This window comes from Homalodisca vitripennis, chromosome 5 (genome assembly GCF_021130785.1).
Source record: "Homalodisca vitripennis isolate AUS2020 chromosome 5, UT_GWSS_2.1, whole genome shotgun sequence".
Classification (NCBI taxonomy): domain Eukaryota; kingdom Metazoa; phylum Arthropoda; class Insecta; order Hemiptera; family Cicadellidae; genus Homalodisca; species Homalodisca vitripennis.
Window position 1 is genome coordinate 72,017,454 of NC_060211.1, and position 26,245 is coordinate 72,043,698.

Sequence of the window (26,245 nt, forward strand, 5' to 3'; positions counted from 1 at the left end):
GTTCAATAGTTGGCTCTATAACTTACCTCTATATCACAGCATTGGTAGATTAGTAAAACATTTATCTGCAACAAAAAAAAAATAATTTCAGTCACTATTTGGCAACTTAAATTCGACACTGTCTTCTCATTTTACGGAGAAAACTCTAAATTTAGGCTTCTCACACTATGACAATCATAACCGTGAAAATATTGCTTATTTCTTATAGAATGTACTCACTTTAAAAATGTAAACAAAATTGAAAATAATAAACAATGTTTACACAGAACAGTTTATTACATTAAACATGATCTTTTAATTAATATTTCACAACTTAGAGACCAAGATGGGATTTTACGGTACTTAAAAGACAAATGGGTTGTGTTCCCGGAGAGATTTTCGAAATAGGAAGTAAATATCGAAGTAAATTCCTGTCAAATTTCAGTACAATTGGTTGGATAGATTACGCGTGAAAGAACAAAAATAAAACATACACATTGGCAATTATAATATTATTAAGGTATAAAAATTTGTATTCAACATTGATATTTATGCTGTGCGTGTGCAAATATTTAAATTTAAATTAAACTAGTCTTATGTTTCAACTACATGAAAGTCGAATATTTGGGCTACTGTCCATACAAACCAATTGTGTAGCAGCTATTGCACTTTTAGAATAGCACTAAATTCTCTTGAGAACCCTCTGTCAGTAGTACGTTACTTATACGTTCTAAATGAATTCGCGTATAAATCCTCGACTTGCAGGAATATTGCAGTCACTTCAAGCAGTGTGAGACCCCATTGCTCAGTGTGACCCCATATTCCTCACGCATGACTGTTACCCACTACTTTTCAATGAGAGCAAAGAGGTGTATTGATGAATGAAATGAATAATGTAGTGAAATATTTACTATATTTATAAAATGGCCTTTCAACGTTTATAATTTTCTCCTTTACTATTTTTTATATTTATAAGTTCAAGTTGATTATTTCCATTTATATTTTCAAATGTGTATGAAAAACTGAGAGAGCTCCAAGGCTCTAAGTTTCATACAATAAAAATACGGCTTTCCCTCTTATCCCTCTTCAGCAAGCTCGGATATGTGATGGAATATTAGCAGCCAAGCTAGGCTATAACTGAAGCTATCACAACAAACAAACCTGTTTAAAGATTATTTTGGAGGTTTTGAAGTTTTTACATGTTTCCCCCCTTTGACATACGTATTGAAGTCTAGGGTGTCAATGTATAATACAACTATCAATGTATAATGTATAAACCAGTTGCTTTTAAAGGCGTATTTCATAACGTTTTCTTTGATCCCAACATAACTCAGTAGTTTACCTACCTCAGTAATACACCACATAGACAAACATTGAATTTTCAAAACAGGCGCAGTTTTCCTAAATTACTATTAATGTTGTCATTCAAGGCTTATAAATTGGAATTTTAGCGCAAAGGTATCAATATTCATCCCGCACAGTTCCACATTGCTTCTTGATTGAAATTGTTCAGCTGTCTGTGAAACTTTGGAAGCCATATTGCAATACTCCAATCGATTTCATTTGGTGTTATTAACTAAATTCTTGTAAACACTTTTTGAAATGTTAACTTATAAACATAATTTTGCTTTGTGGTATGTCTTTAAATTGTAACAATTTGTAATTAATCGGTTTTTTAGAGTTTTCAAGAACTGATCAAAATAAAGTATTAATTTTATTAAAATACAAATTCACTAAAACAAATTTTGAACGTTTAAAGAAACGTTAGCCAAATAAAATTCGAGCACACATCATGACTTTGAAATGAGAACAAAACATAACACCGAGAGATATGTTATCTTTCACCCTTCTCTACATCAACCATTGCCAGTCCATTCACTTTTTGTTTGAGATGGCGAAACCTGTTGCCACAGGACGAGTCAATATTAATTTTTCCTCAGTATTTCAAATTCACCGTTATGTGAATCAGAACGTGTTGTTCTGTGCAGTGACGTGGCTGTTAATAATATTTTACGTACTACTTGTTCTGTTTCCTTACCCTGACTTTGTCGAACAGTTTTAATTATTGTTCACACTTAACCTTATGCGTTAAGTTTTTGACACTTATGATGAACAAACAAAACTAAAATCCTCAAATGGTATTATTGCTCTGTTTTATGTAACATTAGCATCGGCAAAGGTCGAATCCTTTCTAGATATTATTGAAACAGATTTCCAATCAAACTATTCATATTTATTTTCTACTCAAACGAAACAAATAAATGTATGTAGATTTACGAGTGGTTGACACTATTTGTAATATTTAATGAAGTAATGCTTTTTATTTTGGGCTTATCTAAATTAGAAACTATTTTACGGACAAAACACTGTTCATACCAACACTATGTTATCTTAATTACAATCTGTATTTATAAGAAATATACAATCTAGTCTACTATTAAGAAATTTATGTACACTGTTTTTTATTACAAATACTAACAAACTGGCAGTGTAGTACTTCTTCAAAGATATATTTTTGTCCGAAAAAGAAAAAAGTTTTCAAATAACTTCCAAAAGTGGATCTGGGAAATTGAAGTTATGACCTCCTTCCAATAACGGAGTCTGTCACACTAAGAAGTAAGGCCCTTTGGTAAGCATCTTATGCACAGTTCGAGCATGTCTGCATGCTGCATTCACTTCTATAGGAAGGAAATTCTCTGCCTAGAGTTGCAAAGAGTTGCAGGCCACATGATCTAAAAATGGTTTTGTGTTTTTTTTATATCTAGATCCTATTAGCGTTACCTTCTTGAGATTCTGTTACCCTACACATGATAGCAATAGTAGACAGCTGCAAGAATAAGCAACTGTACAAGGTGAAGCTTGGAGGACTCCGGAAGTAATTCTCTGACCCTGCACTATCGTCCCACCTCTTTTTGAATCGTGTAGGTGACATGATCAGATACAGTAAGGCCGTCATCATGAACCACACCCAGGGTTTCTATCTCACTCTCACGTCTATCGCATTAACGGCATGTGCTAAATCGTGAGGTGCAATAAACAGGTCTGGGCTTTTGCTTACACTCGTAAGTAGCCTTAGATTGTTGCAAACCGGCCATTTACAAATTTTATACAGATCGCAGTTAATCCTCAAAGGCAGTGTCCATTTCTTTAGCCTTATAGGCCAAGTCTAGTTGGCAGTCAGATGCATACTGCTGACCTGTGCAATTCCTCACACAACTGGCAATTGTGGCACTTCAAAATTGTTGTAATATATATTTATAAACCGCTTTAATATTACATTTATACTTTTTTAATGAATGGGTACTTTAAATTAGGTGATTTATTACTAACAAATAAGAACAACAGTAATTTATTTCAATGCTTTTAAGATGATTTCCTTATGAAACGGATATAATTCAGAAGTACATGTTAAAGGTGATAACATATAGCCTTACTGAAATGCTAATGAATGTAAATACAACATAAAGGAAATAGCCCCAAACCAAGAAAGGCGAAACCTTGACTGGTTTCAGCGACTGGATCACGTGGGAGCGGCTACAAAACATTTATTACCGCCTCTCTACAGGTCACGCAGAGCCGCGCTGTGTCGGGAAGTAACGGCGGCTGATGTCTCCATTGCCGGTTAATGTCCTCATATAGAGGCTGACGACACTAGTAAATTTCTTAGAGACTTCTGAATGACTTAGAGCAGAGATTTTTTAACTAGAGTGCGTTACGATACATTATGTAGTCTAATAAGAGAGATTGAAGATCACCTCGACACGAAAAACACCATACACAATGTTGCAATTATAAGGTAATCGATATCAACAGTAATGAGCTAGAAAACTTCTCAGCCAGCTTTAGAGAGTCCTTTCTATATGTTACAATTTCCATTAATTTCATTATTTAATATTCAAGTTTTAAATATCACTTTTTAGTTCAGTGTTCAATTATTACAGTGTTGCATGAGTAACTCATCGATATTTAAATATATGATATATTATATTAAAAGTAACATCTCATAAAATTTCCAGTGTACCTAAGCCGAACATTACGCAACATTCTATTATCATGTAATACACTATAAGCGGTCATGCGATGTGACTACTGGTAATTTTACTAGCTTGTGCATTAAAATATATGTAATAAATGGGGATTTAATGGATTTTTACATTTATTGACAACATAGTAAAAGATATTTTTGATTCAATTAGATATAAACCAGTACAATTAATAGTACCTGCCCTATGCGTTGTATTGTATTTCATACACCCGTTAAAATTCATGATTATATTAAGGCTCGTGATGATTTATTAAGGTGTATATGCATTTGATGGAGTATATATAATTTCTAGAATCAATATAATATTTTTTATATACAAAGATGGTTACAGAATATTTATAGCTGAAGGGAAATACATGAAGAAATTAAGTGATACAATATCTGTTAAAATAAAAAAACTATCTAATAATGATTATTTTTTTAAATTATTCATCGCGGTCAAGATGGTAGCGTTGGTATTAAGAAGATACATTTTTAGCTTCCTGTAGGCGGGTTAATGAAATTGCACCGCGCAAGGCAGTAGTAGGACATTATGAATCTTATACATACTTACTGGAAACATAAACAAATGAACACTTAAAAATTTATTTAATATTCTTCTTTAAAATCGAAATATGCAGAAAAGTTTACGTTGTGTAATACAGTATGAGACGAACATTGGTCGTTCCTTGGAAGTTTACACTTCATTCAATCGCTACGCAATCATTCCTATCGCAGACTGTCATTGCAATAACCCACTAAGAAAGGGCAGAGTTTGACTTTCATAGCTTCAGAACACCTCACTATAGGAAATTTAGCAGCCCAGCACCTCGGCCAGACTGCAGTGTCTGCAGGCTCAGGGCCACAATCACGACTACTATCAAACTCCACTGAACTGATCACGAGTCCACTGCTAGTTAATATACTCGGCAAGGTGTGACGTTCATAGCTTCAGAACACATTACTCTAGGACATTAGCAGCCCAGCACCTCGGCCAGACCCCAGTGTCTGCAGGCTCAGGCCACAATCACGACTACTATCAAACTCCACTGAACTGATCACGAGTCCACTGCTAGTTAATATACTCGGCAAGGTGTGACGTTCATAGCTCCAGAACACATTACTCTAGGACATTAGCAGCCCAGCACCTCGGCCAGACCCCAGTGTCTGCAGGCTCATGCCACAATCACGACTACTATCAAACTCCACTGAACTGATCACGAGTCCACTGCTAGTTAATATACTCGGCAAGGTGTGACGTTCATAGCCTTCAGAACACATTAATCTAGGACATTAGCAGCCCAGCACCTCGGCCAGACTGCAGTGTCTGCAGGCTCAGGCCACAATCACGACTACTATCAAACTCCACTGAAACTGATCACGAGTCCACTGCTAGTTAATATACTCGGCCAAGGTGTGTGACGTTCATAGCTTCAGAACACATTACTCTAGGACATTAGCAGCCCAGCACCTCGGCCAGACTCCAGTGTCTGCAGGCTCAGGCCACAGTCACGACTACTATCACAATCCAATTCACTGAGTAAATAACTATAATATGAGTATCATGTTAATTTAATATTTTATGTGTAGACTGTTTGATCTTTTCAAAACAGTAAAATTTTGTAAAGTGAAATTGTGGAAAATTTTCATTTCTGTATGTCATCTGTAAGTCTGTCCGCAAGGTACATCGAAAATGAAACTGACCTATATGTAGACTTGCATAAAGTTTAAATGATCTTTTCTATATAAGGATAATATAAATAAAAATAAATTTGTAACAAAGTGAGTAAAATCATATGAGATTTAAAAATGTTATATATTAACAATGCAGCCTAAACAATCGAAACACATGCAAAATCATCTTTTATTGATTTTGAGTAGAACTTTTACTCATATAGTGATAAACAATATTAGAATGCAAAATTCAATGCTAAACGTCGATAACATTTTATTTAAACACTCTCTTGCATTGTATTACTTATAATAATAAATTTTTCATATATAAATATATACTATATATATATATTTATATATCTGTACCTGGGAGGTAAAGGGCACTATGTCCATTTTTTTCAAAATCGGGATATCAGCACTCAAGTTTTTCTACTTTTATGTTTCTTTTTGGGGGGTAGAAAGCACTAAGTCCAATGTTTATTAATAAGGGAGATAGCCAGTGGAAAAGGGCATTATGTCACTGAGTAGTTGAGAGGTAAAAAGCACCAACTAGTTATAGTGTCTTTATACCCTCTTATTAAAATGTAAATCCGTAGAGGAAAAAGGCACCATTTGGACATAGTGCTGTTTACTTTTAAACTTTTATAAAAGATCTGGTATTAGGTACCATGTGTTTTTGACATGGTGCCACCGAGATGTTTACTGAACATAAACCTCAGATTCCATGATTTGCAATTATGTTAATTAAAAAATGTATGAGATATACCTTGAGTTCTGTAAATCGAAATAACATCCCTGAAGAAAATATTGGTAAAAAAAACTGGGTGTATCGTGACGTGTTTAACAAAAGGTTCAATCTTTCCTTCAAACCACCTGAAGTTGATACATGCGATTCCTACCAAAGCTAAACTTAAAGGTAATTTGAGTCAGTTAGAACGAGAGGCAATACAAGCCGAGTACAAGAATCACATATATGATCAAAGCGTTACGATTTGAAAGCTGCAGACTCAAAAATTGCCAAGGAGGATCATTCTTATAAAGTTTTGACTGGTGATTTACAGAAGTGTTTACCGACACCTTTAATTACAAGTGGGCTGAGCCTCTACAAAAGAAAACTGTGGACTCTTGACTTTAATATACATGATGCCTGTGACTCAACAGTTCACATGCTTGATGTGGGACGAAACAAAAGGAGCAAGAGGAGGGAATGAAATGAAATTACCCAGCTATCATGAAGTGGGCTGACAATGTGATTTCAGGTTCAGCTGTTCAAGATATCACTTTATGGACTGACAACTGTTTATGGTCAACACAAAAACAAATCTATGATAAAAAACCATTAATCAAAAGTTTTTGCTCAAAGGTCATACGCATATGGAGGCTGATACTGTTCACGCTCTCATAGAGAGAAAAAATAAAGAAAGCTAACAGTATGAGCATATTGACACCTTGGGACTGGCAACAATTGGTGCGGCAAACTTCTTCAAAATACTCTGTATTTAACAATGGAATTAGAGGATTTTAAAAAACTTTTGAGTCCTTGCTAAAAGGGCAAAGATTCTCCGTTTGTGTCCAGGAAGTATGATATTGACAAAAACACTGTTCTCATGTCACATTTTATACACATACAAGCCAGACAAGAAAACATGGGTCATCTCTTCTTCAAAACTTCATTTGACTGAGAGATTTTTCAGAAATGAGTTATGTTCGATCCCGTAGAGGACAAGAACTACCGTTCCCGGAAACTCTTCTATTAGTATCACACCAGAGACTACTCAATAAATGTAGCAAAATACAATGATCTGATAGCCGCTACTGCCAATACTCCCAACTCTCCCAACTGTGTGCCATGACTACTTCAAAAATCTACCGGAGAAAGCAATCAACACCCCTCCATGTACCCAGAAAGAAGACTCTGATTAGTTGGCACTATTTTGGAAATACAGTGTTTATTTAATTTTGAGTTGCTATGGTAACCAGTTAAGTACTATGAAGTATTAAAACTGTAAAAAATTCACAGAATTAAAACTCTATGTCCTTTTTATTTCTAACAACACGCTACTTTCTCAGAGGTAAAAAGCACCAAGGTCCAACAAGTTTTTTAATAAAATATTTTAAAATAGGTAAATGACCGTTTTTTTTTGTTTTAAAACAGTTAGTTTAAATAGACAATAAGTTAAAATATCAAAATATAAAAAATCAATTTAGTATTGAATATAAATGATAAGATATAACATTTTATATTGAAACATTTTTTTCAAAACTGTTCTCCTGAAAAAGTAACAGTTTTGTGACATAGTGCCCTTTGCCTCCCAGAGTACAGATATTATATATTAAAAATTAAATTCGGCTATTGCCCATTTATACAGATTTAATTAATGTAAACAAAAAGTCGTTTGACAGGTATTTGGTCTTTCCGATCATATGTTAGTTTGGTTATTTAAACGCATATGTGACAGATATGGCCAAATACAAAATAATTGAATCGTAAAAAGTGAGGGCTCTGTGGTGTAATTGGAAGCACATTCACCCGGCAAGTGAGAGATCCGGGTTCGAGTCCCGGCGGAGGCGGAGCAAGTATTTTTTGTGATTCAATGTTTATTGAAAAAATTAAATTCGGCTATTGCCATTTATACAGATGATTTAATATATACTATATATATATATATATATATATATATATATATTGTAGTTAGTGTAGGCCACACTATGCTTTTTACATTTTGAAATGTGCTGGGAAACAATTATAAATATAAAGGATACAATGATACGAATGAATATATGTTTGAAAATTAAGAAAATACCTCAGACCTCAGAACACACAGCGCCTCGGCGTGAAGTTTATTTAACCTGATTATAACAATGGAAGTTTACTTTGACACAGCCAAATGGATAACATGGTGTAATCAACACTAAACAAAGTAAGCCCTTTGGGACTTTGCTTTACAACGAATAATTAGCCTAGATATCTTCCCTCCAATCAACACATGCTTATTTCGCTTACAGCTCCGTGAACAACTACATATTATTGACGCAATGATTTGAATGTATTTCGGTATAATACACTCATCTAAAATTATTATTCGCCGCAGGTCATTTATCTTGCTACTGTGATAAATAAATAGTATGTATTCTGTAATATAAAACTGTATTTCTCTTTTTCCAAATAAACCGGTTTTTGAAACATTTCAAATTTTGAGTTAGTCTTTGTCCTTAAGGTTGGTGCCGATCAAACAAAAACTGCTAAAGATAAGATTGTAAGATTTTACAGTTGTGTACTTATGTTATACCTTTAGGGAGACTTTTGTTTAAAGTTTTGCTTATTACGACGGAATTCACGATGCAAGGATTGTGAAGAAAAAGGATGTTTTCCGGATATTTTCCATTGATCAGTTATACAAAAAATTGGTAAAAACTTCGTTTCGAGATCTGAAACATCTAATCTCTTTCTAAGATGAATAATTAGTTCATTACCTGAATACATAATGAATGGATAATTGCTTTATAATATAAGGAAATTATGTTTCTCTAATTAAACATAATTTTTAAAAATTAAATGTTTGCAAATAACTTTATTCAACAGCAAAAACAATTTAGTTGCAAATAAATCCTCGTAACTCCTTTAAGTCATATTTCAACTAGATACTTTAAAATTTAATATCTCCAACATTTTTCCTTTGGTCCTGATTATAACTTGACCAATTTTCTGCTTCAGATTCATACACGTAGAGTAATATTTTTTCTATTTTCTTTTGTTTTTAGAAAACGGTATCTTAAAATTATGTATTGGAAATTTTCTTTCAAAAAAATTATTCTCGTCAAAAATCTATTGGCACTACTTTAATAAAGAAACGAAACTTTCAATATTATCTGTTACTACGACTCAATAGTAGTTAATTTATTAAAATGAACTTATAAGATACTGCGCGCGCCTGCATTTTTGTGTAACTTGTCTGTATTTATTGTTGTTATAAAAATTAAATAACTATAATAGTTTATAAAATCTTTTCTATACTTTCGATTCTAATTGTTGTTCTATTTTTGGAAGTATTTACTCGTATTATTTTTTAATGTATTTTAACTATGAATTAAAACTATTTCGTAAAACCCATTAGCTTAATAGAATGTACTTGATTTCTTTGCAGCTCCCACTTTCCACTATTAACGTCATGAGTGTTACTGACAAAAAATATTGAGCGTCTGAAACTGTCGCATGAATACAACTACAATACAGCTTATAACATAATTATTTTTATTATATTCACTATGGATATTTGCTTCATTTAAAAAATTGTTTTTACAAGTGTAAATTATAACTAATTCGAAAATCCATTTATTTCTGACTTCAGCGTCTGCAATTCGAAACACATTCTCGAAATGGCTATATAAGCGGCCACCACACGATCCGAGGTTAATGACGTGTAACACAGGGCCAGCTTCTGTCAATAACGGATCATTAATGGATTATCCTGCCTGTAACAGAGCCCCGGTAACTCAATATCTCCATTAGTCTTCGTTACATTCCCTAATTGAAAGAAAATTCAGGTAATTAAGCCTGAAAAATAATCACTATACATGATAAATCATATAAAATGCTACTATACGTTTTCTCTCCAGTTCCAAATGTTTTATGTTTCCCCCCACCCCCCCCCCCCCCCACCCCCCCCCCCCCCCACCCCCCCCCCCCCCCACCCCCCCCCCCCCCCACCCCCCCCCCCCCCCACCCCCCCCCCCCCCCATGGGACTCCACTCTACAAACTTAAGGGAACAGCCCTCACTTACATATAAAAAATATTTGGTTTAAATATGATGCTTAAAAAGGACCCGACAGCCGAGCCTTCTTTAAATTGTGTCCTTCATCCATCATCCGTCTGCTTGTCCTTCTGTGCCTATCTGACCTATGAAGGTTCCTATAGGGGACTTGAAACTTGGTAAAATGGTTTATCATAATCTAAGGAAGACTCTATTGACTTTGGGTCAAAACATCAAAGGTCATTCTGTCGTTATACCCGTCCGTCTGTCCTTCGAGACTCCTTCGTATTGAGTTTTTACTCTTATCATTGCTTATGTTTCTAAATTACTACTTTCAATAGTTTATAAACTATTGAATACCAATTCCGGACTATACCAAATAAAAAACTTGTAGCCATTCAGAATCCTAGTAATCAAGTTTATAATTTTTAAACTAATTCCTGGAACCAAATCTCAAGAAGTAGGTGACCCCATTAATATCAGTACAGTGATATTGTTGTTGTTACTCTTGTTGCTGCAAGAAAGGAGTACGCCTCACCACTTGTAACGTAACAAGCATACTGAGGTTACATGCAAATTCCATGGTTGGACATGAACTAACTATGGGTGGAAAAAAAGTATGGAAACGCTTTCACTAATTTTATATGGCTTCACTTATACAAATTAAATTTTGTACATCACCACTTTTATTAAGAACCTAGTTTTTGAGACCAGACAAGACAGGAAAACCCCTATTTACTGTTATCCAACAAATGTAGAGGTAAAAAAAATAATTTTTTGTTGGAAATTGTTTTTCAAATTTAAATAACCGACATAAAAACGTACTACTAAAAGTAAATTAGTTACTTCACAAGACAAAATTACAAAAATTTCTTTGTCATGAAATTCATACGGCCCGTACTCTGGATAGGGTCAATCTTTTTAAGTGCGGTTTGCGGTAATGAGTTTCTCTCTACTAGACCTTTAATTTGATACCAAACTCGGCCTATGCTTACATTTAAGATTTTCGTCCGACTCCTCACGGGCCGTCCCCTGAAAAGATAAAATGTCCCCACTGGTCTCAAAAACTAGGTTCTTAATACAAGTGGTGATTTACAAAATTTAATTTGTATAAGTGAAGCCATACAAAATTAGTGAAAGCGTTTCCATACTGTTTTTCCACCCTGTACATAACTATATAATACCCATTCTGGTTTATGTAGAAATCAAGTTTCATGCAAAAGTTTACAGATGATACATAAAAAAATATTTTGGCACTTAAAACATTTACATTTTTGTTTGTAGGTTTAAGAGTAATGTTCCAATAAGAAAAGTTTCCGTGAGCTAGGACGGGTACTACAGCGCGAGAGTACCAACTTGTCACTAACTCTTAACTTTGACTTTCCAATTTTATTATTTTTCTTTTTGCTATAAGAATTAAAATATCACATGTTAAAATCTCATATTATTGTATTTTGTTTGCTTACAAATTTATAAGTTCCACTATTTTTTCTTTGCTATCATAGTTGCCCATAAGATTAGGTAAAATACTTAAAATCATAAAACTCGGCATTGCCTATATTAAAAGCTGTATACAAAATTCCAAATCCATAGGTCAGTTCGCCTTCGATTGATCGATAACTCTGTCAGTTATTATTAAAATGTTGCAATATCGCCTCACTGGAATTATATAATAATTTTAGAATCCTCTATTACACGATTTGTCATTGCACGATACGATCATATGATAGGTTTTTACTATCTTGCAATATGATTAATTGGATGATGTATTCCACAGCATTATTCAAACCATCACTAGGTTTATAGCTAATGCAAAGACTGTCGTATAATTGGTCGAATGAATATGTCGTTAGATAATTGATGTTGGTCAGATCAAATGTGGTCTTTGATCCGTCAATCATCTTTTCTTTCGGTTTCTTCAGCAAAATATAAACCACACAATTCTAAAACTGAAGACCAAATTTTTATTAAAATAATGTCTACAACAAATTAAATTTCAACCTTTAGTCTACAAAGAGAATTGATTAAATTGACATATTTATAAATATTATTATCTAAAAAAAACATTTTGGGAAGATAATAGAAATGGCAAGGTAATTTTCACTTATTATTGAAAAGTGCAAAGCTTTTTTGTATGAATATGACTGAATAAAATACAAATAGAGGAAAAATCAACAGACACAATTAAGCCAGTGCTGATTCCACACAGATAACGCCACATGTACTGTATGCAATTAGCATAAAACGACAAAGCTTTAATTAGCGGTGGTACTCGATGCTTGGAGCGTGAGTGACCTAGATGAGGAATAAACATGTTTATGAGCAATTAGCGCAGCGCAAGATGAAATATACATAAATCAACACGTACTGATCTGAATAATTCATATTTGCGCCATATTTATTGGTTTAATTAATTGGTTGCTGAAAACCATATTGTACGAATGTTTACGATAGTTAAATACATCTGTTTAGAGAAGCCAATCATCCATTTGTGATTTATTAAGTATGTATCACTTATGTTAATACCTAAAAATTATCAGTATATATGTGTGTATTTAAGAAATGGTACAAAATTGTTCCAAGTTTTACCTAATCGATTTATTTCGCTTGAATTTAGTTCATCTATCATTATTACAAATGTTTCTACAGCAATGAATGCGTCTGTCTACAGCATATGCCAAAGCGTTGTCAAAGTAAAATACATAAACAAAAAGTATATTGAATATATTTTTAGGTAAACTATTCATATTGCTACCAGATACGCTTGTAACCAAATCAATGTTATTTATTCATAGTTGTAAATGCTTACCTCGTAGAAATAATATCCAATCTTTTAATTTTTTCACCACAAAAGTAATGTATCAACAGTGTCTAGTCGCTGAACATTCTGGGTAACGGACAGTCATTCACTGTAACAGGGAGGTTACACTTGTTGGGGTGTTATTAGTAGAAGAGTTATTAACTGAAGCTCGTTTATAAACACTTTAAAAATCTTACACCCAGAGTTATTAGTGTTTAACACTTTTTCATGGGAAATTCAGATCAACCCAATACATGTCGTAGTAATGTTTCGGCTTTAGTGGGCGATTGGCAGCCCCCTATTATACAGGGGGAATATTACTCCTCACTATTGGTGTGTAAAATATTGATCCTCTGCCACTTTTAGGAGTATAAAAGACAATGTTCTGTTTGTAAAATTTTAGTTAGATAGCCTAATAACCAAATGTTAATCTTAAATTTTTATTAATTGATTTTTAATTTCAAGATCTTTCTTAAGAATGAATTTCTTAAAAATGTATAGCCGATAATGAAACATTCTGTATTTAGAGAAATGCGTTACCTACAGCAACGAAACTATAACTTTAGTACTTGTCTCTTTGCAATGAAAAGACCACATAGTAAGTTGAAAGGGAAAGGATATAAACATCATATAGTATGGCTAAAACAGTAGGGTGTTTTCATAAAACACTTTACTGTCTCTTTCGGTAAAAGTACAATTTTATTATAACAGTCCTTCGGCTTTAACCTCACCAGACGTCGGTTTTGACATTGTGATATTAACATGAAGCAGAAAAATGTAAAGTCGTACACCATAACTAGTTAGGCGTGGTTATACAACACGCCCCTATGTTAACCTGTTATGTTCACTATTGGCGATGGACGATTTTAAAGGATAACAAAATTACGAAAATTTCCATTGTAACACGTCAGCTAAAAATTCTGCGTTCCGAGAACTGGTAGTAGTCTTCTTCTCAGGTGTTTAAAGACAAAAAGAGACGTCTCAACCCTCTGCCAATCTCCCCCCCCCTCTCAATCTTTGCCAGAGTGTTTTTGCAGTCTACATACTGAGTTTTTAAATAATACAAAAATAAATGGTTCAATTATTTTCTACACTAACCAGAAATAAAAAAGAGCTAACTTTTAATTCACATTTTAAGCTTGATCGTCCAATGGTTGGCTAGAGATATCTTAAAAATCATACGTTCACTGTACTACGAAATTGGAGATTATTCACATGTAACCGTAGATAGAATCGTTGAATAACTTATTAGTTTTTAAACGGTGGCTCAAAAGAGACTATATTGAGAGATAATATTGTGAGAGCCCATAACAACCACGAGAATGCTCCAGTCCTTAAAGCGTTGAGCTGTTTCTAGAATGAATAACTATTAACTGCAGGGAGGCATAGAGGGCGCTCAGTTATTAAAAACAAGGTCTTCTATATGGAAAGATAATATTGCTCTGCCTTTCTTGCACTCTTTAATTCGAGATATGGAGTAAAGCACTAGAGTGCGCAGTTCTGCTTTAATCTACTTTGGCCAAAGGAATAAATAAAACCTGTATATTTAAAATCTAAATTGTACATAAACTGAGTTATAAACGGTTTAATATTCCAAAATTAACATATATTCTTAGCATCACGATGAGTTTGGTTGATCAAATACTGCACGAAGTAAGCCTAATGAGAATAGTAAACTCTTGTCAGAGGTTTTAGTTTCATTTCCCAGACGGTTTGGAAAGGCATTCCCTCAGGGATTCCACATGACTTCGCAAAGTGTAGGACACAAGTTTGCAGAGCCGTGTTCAAATCAACTATGATTGAAATATATTGCTGTTATTTACAGTTAATCAACGTAAAATTGGGGATGTTTCTATTTTATTAATCTAATAATATAAAACAAGTTACTTTAGATATAATATTATTTTCAGTAAAAGTGTTTGGCAGCGTATGATCTCAAAAATTCGTAATGTGAATAAAAGCAGCATTGATATAATGGATATGCTATTTTTACATAACTTTTTAGTTTGTGGGTTTCTTTTTTTAATAGCCGTGCTTACCAGATTCTGTAATATGGTTTCATTCATTGTTTTTTGCTTCGACAGCAATGTAAATTATATTTTATTTTAATATACTTTTGGATAAGATAAACCTTTTTTAGTTAACTTGATAATGAATTCTTGAGTATAAACTCTTATTTTGCGCATATTATGCACAAGCATAGCCTATAACCAATTTGTAATATATTTTGTAATTTTTTAAAACCCTTCAAACAGTTTACACTTTTTTGTAAAGAGTATCCGTTCTTTCAAGCTTGTTAGTAGCCATTGTATAAAACATTCAAGCTTGGAAGACAAACGTTTAAATTATTATTCAGTTCACTAATCATGCTTCATAAACCAAGCACGTCAATTGACGAGTGCATTATACTCTGTAGTTATGGTTTTCGTTCTCGTAGAACAAAACAAGCTGGGACAATCTAACAGTCCTAAATTTAAGCATAAATAGACCTGTCTTGCGAGAAATGTAAACTGTTTAATATTAATACATGGTAGGAGACGCTAAACCAGGTGTTGTTTTAAAAGGCATCATTGAGGTTGCATGCAAAGTTTCAAGGCTGTAGCTTACTTCAATCTTGTGATGGCCTGTAGACAGAGGCAAACAGGCTATAAAGAAAAGAAATGTTTACATCTCCCGACAGATAAAAGTGATATTGTGTCAGTCTACTGAGTAATAGGCTTCAATGAGTTTTAGCCAATTTCCATGGTTGAACATATACTATCTCAGAACTTATTATTGTTTATGTAAATAAATTTAAGACTGCACATAAAATAGTTCTCGAGATATTTTACCACATGATGCCTTCAAATATTTATTGTGTTTAACAGCAGAGTTTAATTAATAATCGTAAAAATCTGCACACCAAGTAACCATAAAATGATGTTAGATATGTTGGGATAATTAGGATACTATGTTAATGTATCACATGTTAATTATCTCATGATTATACTAAGTTTGTTTAGTAATATATGTATCTGTTATTTTCTTATTGCCATATTGTTTACCCATCAGATCAATCTAAATTATTCGGTCAAATGACATTTAGTGACATGCATCAGAATCGAACTCAGTGATGCCTATGTGGAAACAAAGGTTTATTAAACATTTCGAGTCTACCCGTCAGTCGTTTTCGAGACATTTATTAACGCTCAACTGGGTACATAAATATTCCCAAGCATCATTGAGCTCAATAATGATCGAACAGTTTCATTTACTCCAATAATTGTTTTTCTACAATATTTTGTTACGATGTAAACACTTTTTTTTTAAGGGGAAATATTTTAAAGGGATGTTATACTGATCATAGTAAACAATATTTGTAAAAGATGTCGTTTTATAAAAAATATTGTTTATCCGAGCTATTATTTTCCCGAGATGAACGAAATATATTTATGAGATGTTTTGTTCGTTTGAAGTATTATTTATATAAAAATGAATTTTACTAAATATAATTTTTCGAAATATTGTTTGTCCAAGATATCTCGTTCATAAAAAAAAGTGTTTTCATAAATTTTGTCCCAAATCTTTGTTTCTTCGAAATGCTATTTTTATAATACTGTGTGTCCAAATTATAGTGCGTATTTTATATTGTTTTTCGGAATGCCATTCCTCCGAAGTTTCGTTTGTTCAAAATATAATTTATTTGAATATTTTGCTGTCCTTAATATTGTTTGTCTGAAATAACGTTTGTCCGAAACTCTGATGAAGACTTACTCTGTCTTCTAAGACGTAGTATAACTCAGACTAAGTCCAGAAAAAAATATTTATTTAATTTGCCTATTACTGTATGTAAATGGTTATTTTAGAAAAGAAAATATAGAACAAGATCAAACCATACAGTTGAGGTAAATGGCATTCTCCCCAAATAGAACATCACGTAAGAAACTGTATGTTAATCTGAGCTGATTAAAGGCATTTGTGACCTAAGTAATTCACTCTCAACCCAATCGGAATTGTACATGGCCGAAATGACCGGGGGACTATGTCTTACAGGCTTTGCAACCTGCCAAAAACAAAACCAAGGACAATGCCACAGTGGAGATGGCTTAATAGAAATCGATACCACGTGATAATAACTGTATCCTGTCTTTATCGAAGAAATAATTTTGATGAAGATATTTAATTTGTTATAAATGTCATATTTTAACTTATATTTAATGTCTCCTAATAACTTTTGTGACACATACTGTGGATTGTAAGAAGGTATAAAACAACTTTATAATAACTAGTAGTACAGCTTTGTTTTGATATCTTCTTCTCAATGCATTTGCATACAAAAAAAATTACTGAATTATATATTTTCCTAAAAGAAAATGCAATTAAAATTTTAGTAGTTATTCATTTTATAGTAGGGAAACAACACCGTTCTCCGTAAATTGTCCTGAGTGGACATTCAGTATATAGATACAAAAACATGTTCAATGCTTTTTATACAATATTATGACTACAGTACAATACAAAATAATAATATAAAACTGCTACGAGTATATTATTATAATACTTCTAACATAGTTTGATTCTTTGTAATTATTAATTTTAATCAGTCTTATTTTCTCTATTAGTTTCAGCAGGGTTCAGTAGCTCTTCCATAAAAACGATACTATATATTCATACTAAATATTATCCCTCCCATGTTTTTCGAATGATTTTATCTCTCCTCAGTTTTCTGTAAAATTATATTCTAGACAAAAATGATTCGGTCGCAAGACATAGCACAAAAATTACAATTGAAAAAAATCTTCTATTTCCTATCCCGTCTTAGCTCGACGAATAAAAGACAAGGGCGCTTCAAATCTGATATTTATGTGATTGGATAATACACAAACATTGATATAGAGATATAAAATCACCAAAGATATTTGGTAGCATCTAAAATAGGTGAATTACACGATTCTCTTCTTTCGAGCTCAGTAAGAGTCTCTGCAAAGAGATTTCTATATATGCAATTCCCATCAGCTTGGTGCTCCAAAAAAATTATATAAACTATCTTCAGTCAGATTTTGGATGCTCCATTAAAATGTAAAAATAAAACTAAAGTAAAAGTAAGGAATAATTATCAAATAAGCATGTTATTCAAGAATTTCTTCCTCCCAAGGATTTTATTTGTAGATAAAAAATTGAGGTTGAAGGTAGATAAAGAATTAGGATATTTTCGAGGTTGATTTCAGAAGAATACCGAGTAAACTAGTTCCCGTTTAAAATTTATTTGCTAAACGGAGGCTAAGAGATTTGAGTATTGTGAGTAAGTGAGACACTCACTATGCGTGACACGAAAAATTCCAACAAAGTGTAGAGAAATATCTACATTGAAGCTGTGGAATTTTGTCTCGAGTGTGACATTCCACTGTATCACAGTTTCAGTGTTGTGGATGTTTAGAATATGTGGCAGAAAAACACTGCTGTTTCTCTAATACCCGAGAACGGATTTCTTGAGTAAATTACGAGTGCATTGTTTATCCAAGTTAAATATTTCGTTTTGAAGTTTATTTTAAATAATATTTCTTTCCGTTTCAGTATATTTATAAATTTCACTTTTAAATCTGCAAGTAAAAAATATGCCAAATCGGTTCATAATACAATGCAAAAGGTTATTAGTATTGTGTAGTTAGATTTTTTTGGTAATGCACGAAGATGAATTCTTTTCACACAAACAATATGGTTTGTACTTCGATCGTAGAATATTTAAACCAGTTGAACATTTGGCTGCTAGGTGAGTCTATAAAATTCAGGAGGTGAAAGTTAGTTTTCATTGTATAAGAAGACACTGTATAGTTTTTCGTGAAATCGATAGAGGAATAGTCCCTAGAGTGTAGTGAAACAGTTTAATACAGAAAATGAGAATTTTTTAAAAACTTTGCGCACTTAAAGTACACAGTCAGACATTTAAAATAGTAGTTACATTAATGCCCAGCCATAGTTTGTTGCTAACTTCATGTCGTCTTCACTTTTAATTCGTTAGTCCTAATATAAATTACATGAACTATTCTAGATATATGTTTGTACATATATCTCGAAGTCTCTAGACATATAATCGTTGTTTTCCAATAAAAATCTTCGTAATATATTATGAAATTTATGAACAGTAACTAAAACTGTATATGGAGAAAGCAAACTTGTAAGAAAATACCTGAAGCGATTCCATTCATAAATGATAAGTTATTTAACAATGTATAAATAAGTTATCAAGACATTCATATAAGAGATAAAGGTAAAATACAAAGAAGCACTGGAAATAGTTAGGTTTAGTCACTTACCCTACAAGTAACCTTGAGACTAACAGTAAACGGTAGAGAGTCTGCACATTGTGACATCAGCACACCAACTCAATGGTACTCGACATGTGGCACGGGTGCCTGTACAATGGTGTCTCACTTGTGTCCCGCCGATTGTTCCAGTGTGTGAGAGTACTTCAAGTGCGTTCTAATGAGTGCGTTGAGTGTACCTTCTTCATCGATCGTCATTGCTTGCTATTTTACGGAAGTTGTGCGGATTTCTTTACAGTCATTGACTATTCGAATCTAAGAGATATAACTATAAATGAGTCAGCGAAGTTTAGCAATGATACAGGATCATTATTTTTTTCAAATTTATCAATGGCATGGTACATTTGGAATGAATAGGTTAACTGAACAACGCTTTTATTACTTAAATGATTTGCATTGTTCAATTATTTTCATGAAACGTCCTACTAGTTACAAAAAAAAAGAAATAGTTTTATGTAAAAAAAAATAATACTAAACAGACGGATTGATGGTTCATTAGAATTTTAAAACCAATTTTAGTTCGTAACTAATTAAGTTAAGTCTTATTCAGTAAGATCTGATTCCACCTGGCCCTGCAATTGCCTCGAATTGTTCTACTGTGGAGATTGAGTGTACAAGGACGTGAGAGGGAAGAACTATAACTTTGAAGTAATGATTAAGTTACCTTATCTTTTTTTATACAAGTTTTCAGGTCTTTTTTTATAGAACGTTAATTTGATTATAGAACGGTAATTCGAATATGACAACCGATTAGCGACGTATTCCCCCTGCACCTTGAGCTAGCCACAGAAAATGAACAGTGCTGTAGTGAGTTATAACGTGTGTAAATAGTGATACCTTGAATTGTGTTTTTAATTGTTTTCATCCATTCAATGAACCCAAATGCTATGTAATCTTTTACACAGATTGCAAAAGACCAATAAAATCTATTTTCTCTGTTAATTTAAAATTACGTAAAATATTTAAGCAAAACTCATTCGAGTTGTAGAACTTATATCTAAATGTTATTCTTCTCACGTTCAACAATGATTTGATGCCCATTCAATGCTAGTGCACCAAAAGTGTTTTAACGTATTTTACCAAACCTAGACATGGGTGCCTATAATAAATATGACAAATATTTTCGAAAGTTTGCAAACTTTACCTTTTGTACAACTTATTTTTAAGTAGTTAATAAATAAAAAATGCTTATTATTCAGTGAGCATATTTCAATACGATACGTAACTGTTTTGAAAATCTACTATTGTAAAATCAAGATCTATTTATGATATAACGATAAAACACACACACATATCACTACAACAATACATGGATTAATCTAGACCTATCTAGAAAAATATTGTACCTAATCATATCTTAGTTTTAAAACTAGCACAAGATACAGCATTCCTGGTGTGTTAAAAAAGGCCATTAAACAAATTGGAGCTGAAATACGAGAAGTGAAGCTTTCCAACCTGGTGGGTGCCACGATACAAGAACCTCTCGACTAGGTACTGTGGCTCCTTTCATGAGTACCTAGTGAATCATGCAGCATGTCAACAATTTACATACTACTTTCATAGGGAGCGTTTGAGAAGTATAACGAAAAGGAAAAACATGATCATGAATATGGAAGTTGAAATGAACCTGATTGCTGAGTTCTGTAATTCAGAATTCTATCCATATCGCCTCTTGATATGCTGCTCCTATAGGCAGGATAACAGTAATCGAATACTGACAAAACCAATGTCTGCTTGAGCTGCAGCCTAGCAGCTTCTAGTAGCAATGTTCTGGACCTGCTCAGGCTTGATGGAAACATTTGGAGAATCCTAAATATTATTTACAAAATTGTAAATACAAGAGTAGTAAACCAATTGTCCAAACAGGTTTCATTGGGACTACAGGTATGTACTGTACGATGTGTTTGTGTTTGGTATTATTTGGAAATTATTATTACTTGGTATGAAAATTTTGTTGTTGTTTATTTTAAACATAACGTTTTCAGATACATGTAAATACTGTTTTTCTTGATTCCTCAGAGGCCTAAATTGGGTATTGAGGAGAACCATTCAGTATACTTTAACTATCCTCAGTTCTAGAGCAACATATTTTGTAAACTCAAATAGGTAAACTAGAGCGACAAGATGAGGCTTGGAAAATAGACACAGCTCATCTGCTCAAAGCTTATTACCCGCCGGTTCTATTTGAGTTCACTATTATATCATCAGCTGTTACAAATCGTTTTTAGCAACTGTCACTAACTTGGTGGAGAGAACTGCCTTGAAACTGGACAAGATGATATTGAAAATACATCAGCTGACGAATAGTGCTCTAAAATAATATTATTGTGAAGCTTTGCTATTTGTATTGCTGGTTCGGTCATAACACATGTATGTTTATAATGTCTAAAGTTTAAAACTGAAAAGAGCATTTCACTTAATGTATAATAACAGTTTGTATTATATCTTAATCATATTCTTTTACGTTTGATCTGACTATTGAAATAGCTAGAATAGAACGAATGTCTTACTAAACACAGAAATGCAATTGTCTGAGATTGAATTTAAGTCAGTTAAATGGCAGCTGAATTTCCATTACGATTGAAAATTCAATTAATTACTGATAATCGACTTGCGTACAAACTCCAGTAGTTTCTGTTAATTGCAAGTCACGTAACAATATAGTTACGTGTTCCAGTAATCGAAAGTTTAATTACAGTTATAATAATAACAAACTATATAGCATTGTTATTAATAGAAACAATGGGTGTTTTTAAAAAATTTATAGATTTCATGATTTTAATCTGCTATTCAGTTTAAAGTTGACTCAGAATTTAATTTTTTGTTAAGTTAATAATTCGTGTATCTTATTGCAAGCAGCACTGTTAGCACTGGAATATTCTCGTATTTTCTATTGTTGTTGGCAATATAAATGGTTGCAGTTAGTAAAACTCTTGTAACATAAATTTAGTTTATTATGAATCTGTATGTTTCAGCGACTGTTTAAAAAGTGTTATAATCACTAAGTTTTATTGAAGAAACAGTAATATGTTCGAAATAAATTTACTATCTTTGTAAATAAGTTCTATGAATTGGCTTTTATACATTTGATCTATGTCTTTGCAAATACTTATATTTTATGTTTAGTTTTTTAATTTTATTATAATTACATCGGACTTTGTCGTAAAGTTAAAATAGTGCAGACGGAATATTTCTTAATATATACTTCCAAATGATAAATTTAAATTTATGTTCATCAAGTTAGGTTTCATAGCAGTGTTCAGATAGTAAAAGTTTCGGTAAGCTAAAGAGGGTATTACAACGCAAGAATGCGTTAAAATCTTGTCACCGATTTAGTAAGTTGAATTAAAATGAACATTTATACTTCATATGACTGTTCTCAGTTTATTTATTGCTATTTTAAAGTGAAACTATTATGAAATGCAGTAAGCCTGGTAAGACACCGTAAATATGGCATCTTGTTTTAATTAAAGATATTAAAATGAAAGCGTTGAAGGCTAGTGGTTTTGTAAGGAATAAGAGAAAGACAGTAATATCTAATGTATAGCTAAAAGCAAACAATAGAATGAATTTTAAAAAACATTATACAAGTCATAATACTTTTGTACTTATAAAATGTATTCTATTGTTGCATGTGATTGCACCTCAACTATCGCAGAAAATTAATATTTAAAATTCGTCAGATTAGTTTTTTTTAGTTTAAATGAATTTTAGAGTGCAGAGGAGTAAGAATTCGTGACTTGACTGAGCATTGATCTCGACTCAGCTGAAATCTGGCTGCTGAATACGGCTTTGATTACATTACCATATTTCGCCCAGTTCACCTGCATCTACTTTACTAACGGGGGATCTGAAAGGTAAGCTCTCTTTCAACAAGTGCTATCCTAGGAAATACTAGTTTAAATATTGCTAAGTGAACAGGCCAGCTTGATACGTTCTCAACGTTCGTCGGTAAACAGTTTGTTTAGAACAAAATTGCTAATGGAATGGTATATCGTCAGTGTACACATTCATCAAACAACTGCAATACAAAAGTACACTTTGTCGGTTGGAGGAAAACCACGTCGGACAAGTTGATTGATATCGGTGATTTACACACATGGCTGAACACTGTTGTTAACTGCGTGGCTAGAATTGTAGTGTTAGGTTTGTTTCACACAGGAAAGTTTCAATGTCCAAAATTTTAGAAATGTACCTTAGTAATTATTTTTATATGGGTTGTAAAATAAGGAAGCAAAATGGTAATAGAATTTCGGACATTTGCCATTATAATGTTAAAAATACTACACTGCGTTTCAAAGATTGGAATCCATCCTATTAATTTGGTGTAAATAATAACAGTATTTCAATGAACTCACTAAATAATAACGGTAAATTTGTATATCTAAAATACCAAGTATATACAATTTGGTGGATGTGAACATAAACACTACAAAAATGGCGAGAGACTGGTGAGAATATCGCTACTTCCTTCTGCCCTTCAGCCTTACCTTTTTGTGCACTTACTACCCCTTTACACCCTGCCAACCCAAGCCGTGCCGTGATTTTTTTTTGAGCAGACGTGCGATAGAAAATACATATATTAATGTTCACAAGTCCCTCACCTTTTTTATGTGTATGTAAAGGATGTTCTGTTTTTGCAATGTTGTAGTTTATCTTTAAGCTGATTAATTTACTAACAGGTTCTAGCTCGGTATTTTGATAACATTTCTGTTGTTAGTTAGACATTGATGAGTCCATCGATATACTTTAACCAAATATTTTTTGCTTTAAATTATCGATTGTTTACAGCAAAATAAGGGGAAAAATGATAAATCCTCGAAACGCAGTATACTTATTTTTTATAACATATAATAATGGAAAAGCAAAATCCTTTATATTTCTAATCATCTACCGTCAATGCCAAACTTTAGACAAGGAATGAGTGAGGAGGCATCGTTTGTTTGTAGTATTTATATACTAAGTTGTATATATTATACAATGCAGACGTATAATGTTATCACCTGTTTTATTTTTGCAACATATAAGAATGGAAAATGTCCTAAATAGTATTATCCCTCGCACATTGTATTCTTGGAATAGAATTACCAATATCAGTACACCCCTGTGACGAGAAGTGATAAAAAACCTGTTAAACGTAGGAACCGAATCACATAATAAGGAGTTAAGGATATGAATTATGACTGAAGGATGATATAATTTTAATTAGATGGAAAATAAAATAAATGAAATATAATATAAGAAACCAAAGTGATAATGAAAATTTGCAAGGAATTGCATGTTTTGTATGAAACAGATGACATAAATCTTTTAAGACTATTCTACAAGTTTAATATTCATATGATTACTTTCTCAGAGTTAATTTCAGTATGATAGAAATTATTTATTTAAGTTCCTGTATTTCTTTTGGAGTGTAATAAATAAATAAAAATATATATATATATATATATATATATATATATATATATATATATATATATATTACACTCCAAAAGAAATACAGGAACTTAAATAAATAATTTCAGAAATATATATATATTTCTGTCTTCAGGAAATCAGAAATAAGAAACCTACGAAAAAGAAACGTCTAAATAATAATAAGAAAATCCATTGCACCATCTTGATAGAACATCGAAAGTTCTTTAAAAAATCACAAGCTGTTTTATCAGAAATAACTAACTCAAATTCTATCTGTAAATATCCATTGAATTAATGAAAGTATTAATTAATGCGTTTATTAATGTAGGGTCAATGAAATTTGTTTATAGAGGAAGTTGGTTTTGTTTACAAGGCTTTAAACTGGGAACACGTATTGGGCCGGACATTGGTTTCGGTTTAGAGTTTGTAATTGCAATCGGACGTATCGACCAGAGTCCTGAAACATTTATGTGTTGGGTTAGAAACACCGAGTGGAAATATGTTTTACAGTAGTATATTTACACAATTTTATTTTAATATAAAATCTCCAGTTCACGTGTCGCGGTGAACATTTTTTATGTTATAATAATATTGTATAACTTGTTAATAAGAATTACTAGTTGTAACTGCTAATGATTTTGGAGAATTCACTTATAAGATTTGAGTTTAAAGTTTAATTATTTGTTTTTTGTAAAAATTGTCCTGGAAAATGAATTTCCCCTGCCAATCATGTACTAAAATGACCAATACTTTCGACAGGAAGCAAATGTTTCTGAGAGTACACTAAATTGCAAATACCTTTTACTTCAAACTAACCTCTTAAAAGTTAATTTTCAAACCAAATAAACAGTATTAAACCACATTTGCACTTATACATATTTTTGTTACTCTGACGGTTCCTAGATAATAACAATCCGACATTCACGTCTCACTTTACAGACGAGATACAATTCTACAGTAAATATCTGTATAAAGTTATTTTATAATTGCAAATAACACGGCAAGATACACGTTTGTCAACGTAACATGAGCGATGCAGAGACCTCACATCCAGATTCATCGAGGAGATATCTGACCCCTACACAGATAACGTTGCTTTAGCGATGCATAGATTTAATTTAAACATTGGTAACGTGACATGAGCGATGCAGAGACCTCACATCCAGATTGATCACGTTGGATTATCGAGCAGATATCTCACCCCTACACAGATAACGTTGCTTTAGCGATGCATAGATTTAATTTAAACATTGGTAACGTGACATGAGCGATGCAGAGACCTCACATCTATATTGA